This window comes from Halichoerus grypus, chromosome 10 (genome assembly GCF_964656455.1).
Source record: "Halichoerus grypus chromosome 10, mHalGry1.hap1.1, whole genome shotgun sequence".
In the NCBI taxonomy this organism is placed as follows: domain Eukaryota; kingdom Metazoa; phylum Chordata; class Mammalia; order Carnivora; family Phocidae; genus Halichoerus; species Halichoerus grypus.
In genome coordinates, this window is record NC_135721.1 from 40,637,936 (window position 1) to 40,647,214 (window position 9,279).

General features: G+C 38.2%; 1 pseudogene; it reads left to right on the forward strand.

Moving 5' to 3' along the window:
• The first annotated feature begins 869 nt into the window (after positions 1 to 869).
• LOC118549275 (small nuclear ribonucleoprotein F pseudogene) lies at positions 870 to 1,158 on the forward strand (annotated as a pseudogene).
• The last annotated feature ends 8,121 nt before the right edge of the window (positions 1,159 to 9,279 follow it).

Here is a 9,279-nt window from a genome sequence, read left to right on the forward strand (position 1 = left end):
TCTGATTTTCCTTTTGCATCCAAAGTGTAGTTTGATTGTGACTTGTTTCCACAGCCCTTCAACCCACAAAGCTAGAGCCACTTAGCAAACTATCTACAAAAACAAATCCCTACTTCTTTTACAAATTCTTTGTTATTTTTCTGATGCTGAATTTTCTTTTTTTTACTTGTAAAATAGTAAGATAAGTAAAAGAAAAAAGTATTTGGATATGCATTTTAGTTCTTGTTCAATTTGTCGTAGCTTGAGCTCCTGCCTTGCTATCTTGACACCGTCTTTCTCACATGAAGAAGGGACTATTGCAAGTGTGGCTCAGAACCCATGACTTGTTTTCTCCAAACTTGAAGCTAGACCATTGTGCTTACTGTTAAGATAATGTCTATTCTTTGACACCAGATGGTAAAAATATAAATGAGCTCTTTTTTGTTATAAAGGAAAGATGCCATAGTCATTTTTATTCTCAATGTGTAGGCTTCAAACATAAGAGTTGTTCAACAGATATTTGTTGAATTATGAATAAATATGCAAGTAAATGAATAAAGGATGTTTGTCATGATTTAGTCAGCAGCTCACACTCTGGATTATATATCAGCATGTTTGTGTATATTATCTAGGTATTTCTTCAATCAGCTGACCCATCTGAGCTATTTTAGATAGTCTTGTCATTCAATAAATCCTTGTCTTCTTATATCCCCAACAAATATACTCAGTTTCTTAGATGAACCATGAGATTAAGAAAACTGCCTTCTGTTAAATCATACCAAAAGGGTTTGAATTTATTATTTTTTGTAGAAATTAAGAAACTGAAAGGAGATGTGCTGGCTACAGCTATTCTAGTCACCAGGAACAGACAAAAGTTCGGTTGTTGGCAAGTGGCCTGCAGCATTTGCTTGCAGTCATGATGAGTTTGCCCCTCAATCCCAAACCTTTCCTGAATGGATTAACAGGAAAACCAGTAATGGTGGAACCTAAGTGGGGAATGGGGTACAAAGCTACCTGGTATCTGTAGATGGTTATATGAACATGCAGCTTGCAAACACAGAAGAATACATAGATGGAGCATTGTCTGGACATTTGGCTGAAGTTTTAATAAGTTGTAATAATGTCCTTTATATCAGGGGTGTTGAAGAAGAGGAAGAAGATGGGAAAATGAAAGAATAGCATCTTTTGTGGGGAATTTTTTAATATATATTTTTAGACAATAAACATTTTTTTCCCCCCAAAAAAGAAAAGAAACTGAAAGTAAATGCAAGATATATAAGTCTAAATCACATCTTGGGAAATGGGAGTAATTTTCAGTGAAGTATTAGCCATGTGATCATGTTAGCTTAGATTTGCCTTTTATCTAAAATATTTATTCAGAGGTTACTGTGATAGATACTATGCATTTTGTACTCATGGAATATGTTATTCAGAATTTTGAGCTGGAAGAAGTCAGTCATAATTATTTTAAATTGTAAAAATACCAAATCCCCAAATCTTGCAATGAAAGATATAGATACATGTATAATGAATTTGAATGTACTGATTTAAACTGGTTTATGTGAAGGATAATATATCCCTTATAAGATAAGAACCTTCAGAGTGATTCTTAACCGAAAGCAAACATCAGAATTATATGTAATTTTTTTGAGACATACACATGCCTGCTATGCTTTCACATCAACCTAAGTTGACTGGGCCGGATATTCTTTTTTTTTTTTTAAGTTTTCCAGGTAAATCTGACACACATCTCAAAATGAGTATGGTGGTTACTCAATTTCTATTCTAATCACCGGTGACAAGTGAAAAGCTGCATTAGTTTATGTAAATCATGGAAACTGCTGAAATAAGCACTCCCAAAAATATCAGTGGCTCAGTTAATAAAGGTTTATTTCTTAATCAAATCACAATTTGTTATGGGTCATTCAGGAACTAATATCCTTTCATGTAGTAGTTTCTAGTGTCTGCAGTTCCTTCACTTAATACTACACATATAGCCCTTAGAGAAGAGAGGTTAGGCCTGCTTTTAATCACCTCATTCTAAAAGATCATTTTGTTAATAGAACACATTACATTGTTCTAACTAAATGGAAGGGAGACAAGAAATATCAATTAGCAATGATCCAAGGAGGAAGCGACAAACTTTGATATTGGTGATACCCTGTAACATAAGCAGCCAATAAATATTTAAAGATAAATATAATTCTGAAACATTATTCCTTACATTATGTGATCCTTGATAGTCTTACATCTAAATATGTCTGACTATAGAAATTTTAATAGATCAATATGGTGAATACTATAAAACAAATCTCATACTAGTCTGGTCCTGACTATAAAAATAAATTACCTACTTCTTCAAAAGTTCTAGGACAGTTAATTAGTTCAACTCTTTTAAGACACCCATTTAGTTTCATTGAGAAAAATTGGTCAAATCTGTTTTTCATTGCACCAATTAACTATTATGATACATGGTCTTCGACCCAACAACTATTAATGAAAATAATTGCTCCAAGTGTTGCAAAAAAGGGGAAAAATCATTTCATAATGGGAAATTGCACTGGTCTATGAAAATTACACTTTGGTTACAGATACAAATTTACTTCCTATACTCTCTTTAACTCCTTTTCTTCCATGTGAGTAAGCTCTGATCTCCATCTTTAAAACCAGAATATATTTTCAGTGCCAAGGAAGGAATCAATGCCCTTTGGATATCAACTTGTGCAATATGCAAGTCTAAAGATTAAAGGGACTATAACCTGGGCCTATAGGATTGGTGAGTTATTTATAGCTTCTGTGCCATAAATTTCTATCTATTTTGTGTTTTTTTCAAGGATGATGTGAGGATAATGTATAATGTGCATTACATTACAAAATGCAGCTATAAACAAACAAACTAAAAACTTAATATATGAGGTTGACCCTGTAAAATTATTTATGAAGATGTGCTAAAGCTAATATAAAAGTTTCTTGATCAGTATTTGTTGAAAGAGTGAATACATACAAGAAGATTAATTTGATAGGACCTCCCTACAGCTCATATAGGGATACCAGGGTTAAGAGATTTGACACAGTGAGCAGCAAGGAGATGTTTTTGACCGGGCAAGTGATGCATTTCTTTTTTTTTTTTTTTTTAATTAATTCTTGTCTTTAAGAGAAAGAACTACTGTAAACTCTGAGATTTTTGCTATTCTCAGTCACACAGAGCATATGATAATTTTTAGAAAGTAGTTGGGGACAATTATTTGCAATGTGGAACTAATCATGATTTGAGCCATTTAGCTAAAAGATCTTTTCAAAAAATCAAAGATTAAAGATATGTGAAACAAAATGAGTTCCCTTATCAATGTTAATCTAGGCTATAGGATCTTTTTTTTTTTTTTTTAAAGATTTTATTTATTTATTTGAGAGAGAGAGCACATGAGAGGGGGGAGGGTCAGAGGGAGAAGCAGACTCCCTGCTGAGCAGGGAGCCCGATGCGGGACTCGATCCTGGGACTCCAGGATCATGACCTGAGCCGAAGGCAGTTGCTTAACCAACTGAGCCACCCAGGTGCCTGGCTATAGGATCTTAAATTCACAGACAACTAACCAAATTTTAAGTGCATAGTGTTACACAGAAGAGTTTAAATCGATCACTAAAAGACAGAATTGTTTAAGTAAGTGTGAAAAATTGAAGTTCAAGAATCAGTGCTGTTAAAGAATAAAGCTACTACCAGGGGGAACTACAAGTAGGCTACAAAAAGACATTCTGGAGAGGGGCGGAGCAAGATGGCGGAGGAGTAGGAGACCTGGATTTCGTCTCCTCTCAGGAATTCAGCTGGATAGGGATCAAACCATTCTGAACACCTACAAACTCAACAGGAGATCAAAGAAAAGAAGAGCAACAACTCTCTGAACAGAAAAGCGACCACTTTCTGGAAGGTAGGACGTGCGGAGAAGTGAATCCGAGGCGATATTCGGGAGGATAGACGGCGGGGGAGGGGCCTCCATCGGCGGCTTCTGGCAAGTGATAGAGCCACGGAGCACAAAGTCGGAACTTTTAGAAGTCTGCTCCGCTGAGGGACGGCACTCTGGTGGCGAAGTGGGGGGTGGAACCCTCGCGGGACAGTGTGGTCTCAGGACCCTCGGGGTCACAGAAAGACCGGGGGTGCCTGAGTGCGGCAGAGCTCCCAGGGATCGGAGCAGGGAAGCCGGCTGCAGAGACGGAGCCCAGGCGCGGGCTCTCAGCTCGGGGTTGCTATAAACCGTGATCCGCGGCACAGTCGGGCCACTGCTCCTCCAGCAGGGACCCAACAAGCGGCAGATCCGGGGAGACTCACCTTCTTCCCCCGGGAGGAGAGGTGCGGGAGCGCACCGCGGGGATCTGCTGGGCTTGGAGACTCCACCCGGGGTCGGGTGCCAGATAGAAAGGCGCGGTCACAGGCCGGGTGAGCGCGGAGTGCGGCGGGAGACCGGGGAGACGGGAGTGACTGACTGCTTTTCTCTGGGGGTCGCTGAGGAGCGGGACCCCGAGTTCTCGGCTCCGCCGGGGCGGAGACTGGGAGGCCACCATTTTCACTCTCCGCCTCCAAACCTGTACGGAGAGCTTGCAGGGAACAAAAGCTCCGGAGAGCAAACCCGAGCAGATTACTTAGCCCGGACCGGCAAGGGCGGGGCAATTTTGCCTCCGGCAAAGACATTTGGGAACCACGGCAACAGGCCCCTCCCCCAGAAGATCAGCGAGAACAGCCAGCCAAGACCAAGTTTACCGATCAATGAGAACGGCAGAACTCCAGCGCTAGGGGAACACTGCACATAGAATTCATGGCTTTTTTACCATGATTCTTTAGTCTTTCAAAGTTAATTATTTTTTTTAACTGTCTTTTTTTCTTTTTTCCTTTTTTCTTTTTTTTTGAATTTTTCTTTTTCCCTTTTTCAACCAACATCTTATCAATCCCTTTTTTAAAAAAAAAACATTTTTATTTTTCATTTTTAAAGTCATATTCTATCCCTTCATAGTAGTTACCCGTATTTTTGGCATATATATATAAGTTGTTCTCTCTTTAAAATCTTGAGATAGTTTCTTCTAACAGATCAAAATATACTCTAAATCTCTAGTGTATGGTTTTTTTCTACTCCCCTGCCTGATCACATTCTCTCCCTTTTTTCTTTCTTTTTTTTTTTTTAATCCTCTTCTTTCTTTTTTCAAACAACTTATCAAATCCTTTTTAAAAATTTTTTATAATTTCATTCTTTACAGTCATATTCCATCCCTTCATCATATCAACCCTTATTTTTGTACATATATAAGTTTTTCTTTCTTTAAAATTTTGGGAGGGACTTTCTTTTAACAGACCAAAATACACCCAAAATCTAGTGTGTGGCACTGATCTATAATCCAGCCTGATCATATTTGATCACATTCTGTTTTTGTTTTGTTTTGTTTTGTTCTGCTTTTGTTTGTTTTTATCTTCATCTTTTTCTTTTTTCTTTTTTTCTTTCCTTTTCTTTTTTCTCTCTTTCCCTTTCTTTTCCCACTGCTTCAGGTCTTTTCTGATTTGTTTAGAGTATATTTTCTGGGGACGTTGTTACCCTGCTAGCATTTTGTTCTCTCATTAATCTATTCTCCTCTGCACAAAATGACAAGACGGAAAAAATCACCTCAACAAAAAGAACAAGAGGTAGTACCGACTGCCAGGGACCTACTCAATACGGACATTAGTACGATGTCAGATCTAGAGTTCAGAATCATCACTTTAAAGATACTAGCTGGGCTTGAAAAAAACATGGAAGTTATTAGAGAAACCCTTTCTGGAGAAGTAAAAGAACTAAAATCGAACCAAGTAGAAATCAAAAAGGCTATTAATGAGGTGCAATCAAATATGGGGGCACTAACTGCTAGGATAAATGAGGCAGAAGAAAGAATCAGTGAGATAGAAGACCAAATGATGGAAAATAAAGAAGCTGAGAAAAAGAGAGATAAACAACTACTGGATCACGAGGGCAGAATTCGAGAGATAAACGATACCATAAGACGAAACAACATTAGAATAATTGGGATCCCAGAAGAAGAAGAAAGAGAGAGAGGTGCAGAAGGTATAATGGAGCAAATTATAGCAGAGAACTTCCCTAATTTGGGGAAGGAAACAGGCATCAAAATCCAGGAAGCACAGAGAACCCCTCTCAAAATCAATACAAATAGGTCAACACCCCGACATCTAATAGTAAAACTTACGAGTCTCAGAGACAAAGAGAAAATCCTGAAAGCAGCTCGGGAGAAGAGATATGTAACCTACAATGGTAGAAACATTAGATTGGCAACAGACTTATCCACAGAGACCTGGCAGGCCAGAAAGGACTGGCAGGACATATTCAGAGCACTAAATGAGAAAAATATGCAGCCAAGAATACTATATCCAGCTAGGCTGTCATTGAAAATTGAAGGAGAGATAAAAAGCTTCCAGGACAAACAAAAACTAAAGGAATTTGCAAACACGAAACCAGCCCTACAACAAATATTGAAAGGGGTCCTCTAAGCAAAGAGAGAGCCTAAAAGCAACATAGACCAGAAAGGAACACAAACAATATACAGTAACAGTCACTTTACAGGCAATACAATGGCACTGAACTCCTATCTTTCAATAGTTACCCTGAATGTAAATGGGCTAAATGCCCCAATCAAAAGACACAGGCTATCAGATTGGATTAAAAAACAAGACCCATCGATATGCTGTCTGCAAGAGACTCATTTTAGACCCAAAGACACCCCCAGATTGAAAGTGAGGGGGTGGAAAACTATTTACCATGCTAATGGACACCAAAAGAAAGCTGGGGTGGCAATCCTTATATCAGACAAATTAGATTTTAAACCAAAGACTGTAATAAGAGATGAGGAAGGACACTATATCCTACTTAAAGGGTCTATCCAACAAGAAGATCTAACAATTGTAAATATCTATGCCCCTAACATGGGAGCACCCAATTATATAAGGCAACTAATAACAAAAGCAAAGAAACACATCGACAACAATACAATAATAGTGGGGGACTTTAACACCCCCCTCACTGAAATGGACAGATCGTCTAAGCAAAAGATCAACAAGGAAATAAAGACATTAAATGACACACTGGACCAAATGGACTTCACAGACATATTCAGAACATTCCATCCCAAAGCAAGAGAATACACATTCTTCTCTAGTGCCCATGGAACATTCTCCAGAATAGATCACATCCTAGGTCATAAATCAGGTCTCAACCGGTACCAGAAGATTGGGATCATCCCCTGCCTATTTTCAGACCACAATGCTTTGAAACTAGAACTCAATCACAAGAGGAAAGTCAGAAAGAACTCAAATACATGGAGGCTAAAGAGCATCCTACTGAAGAATGAATGGGTCAACCAGGAAATTAAAGAAGAATTAAAAAAATTCATGGAAACCAATGAAAATGAAAACACAACTATTCAAAATCTTTGGGATACAGCAAAGGCAGTCCTAAGAGGAAAGTATATAGCAATACAAGCCTTTCTCAAGAAACAAGAAAGGTCTCAAGTACACAACCTAACCCTACACCTAAAGGAGCTGGAGAAAGAACAGCAAATAAAGCCTAAACCCAGCAGGAGAAGAGAAATAATAAAGATCAGAGCAGAAATCAATGAAATAGAAACCAAAAGAACAGTAGAACAGATCAACGAAACTAGGAGCTGGTTCTTTGAAAGAATTAACAAGATTGATAAGCCCCTGGCCAGACTTATCAAAAAGAAAAGAGAAATGACCCAAATCAACAAAATCATGAATGAAAGAGGAGAAATCACAACCAACACCAAAGAAATACAAACAATTATAAGAACATATTATGAGCAACTCTATGCCAACAAATTAGATAACCTGGAAGTAATGGATGCATTCCTAGAGATGTATCAACTACCAAAACTGAACCAGGAAGAAATAGAACACCTGAACAGACCTATAACCACTAAGGAAATAGAAGCAGTCATCAAAAATCTCCCAAAACACAAAAGCCCAGGGCCAGATGGCTTCCCAGGGGAATTCTACCAAACATTTCAAGAAGAATTAATACCTATCCTTCTGAAACTGTTCCAAAAAATAGAAATGGAAGGAAAACTTCCAAACTCATTTTATGAGGCCAGCATTACCTTGATCCCAAAACCAGACAAAGACCCCATCAAAAAGGAGAATTACAGACCAATATCCCTGATGAACATGGATGCAAAAATTCTCACCAAAATACTAGCCAATAGGATCCAACAGTACATTAAAAGGATTATTCACCACGACCAAGTGGGATTTATCCCTGGGCTGCAAGGTTGGTTCAACATCCGCAAATCAATCAACGTGATACAATACATTAACAAAAGAAAAAACAAGAATCACATGATCCCCTCAATAGATGCAGAAAAAGCATTTGACAAAGTACAGCATCCTTTCTTGATCAAAACTCTTCAGAGTGTAGGGATAGAGGGTACATACCTCAATATCATAAAAGCCATCTATGAAAAACCTACAGCGAATATCATTCTCAATGGGGAAAAACTGAGAGCTTTCCCCCTAAGGTCAGGAACGCGGCAGGGATGTCCACTATCACCACTGCTATTCAACATAGTATTGGAAGTCCTAGCCACAGCAATCAGACAACAAAAAGAAATCAAAGGCATCCAAATTGGCAAAGAAGAAGTCAAACTCTCACTCTTTGCAGATGATATGATACTTTATGTGGAAAATCCTAAAGACTCCACCCCAAAACTGCTAGAACTCATACAGGAATTCAGTCAAGTGGCAGGATATAAAATCAATGCACAGAAGTCAGTGGCATTCCTATACACCAACAACAAGTCAGAAGAAAGAGAAATTAAGGAGTCGATCCCATTTACAATTGCACCCAAAACCATAAGATACCTAGGAATAAATCTAACCAAAGAGGCAAAGGATCTGTACTCAGAAAACTATAAAATACTCATGAAAGAAATTGAGGAAGACACAAAGAAATGGAAAAATGTTCCATGCTCATGGATTGGAAGAACAAATATTGTGAAGATGTCAATCCTACCTAGAGCAATCTACACATTCAATGCAATCCCCATCAAAATACCATCCACTTTCTTCAAAGAAATGGAACAAATAATCCTAAAATTTGTATGGAACCAGAAAAGACCCCGCATAGCCAGAGGAATGTTGAAAAAGAAAAGCAAAGCTGGCGGCATCACAATTCCAGACTTCCAGCTCTACTACAAAGCTGTCATCATCAAGACAGTATGGTACTGGCACAAAAACAGACACATAGATCAATGGAACAGAAT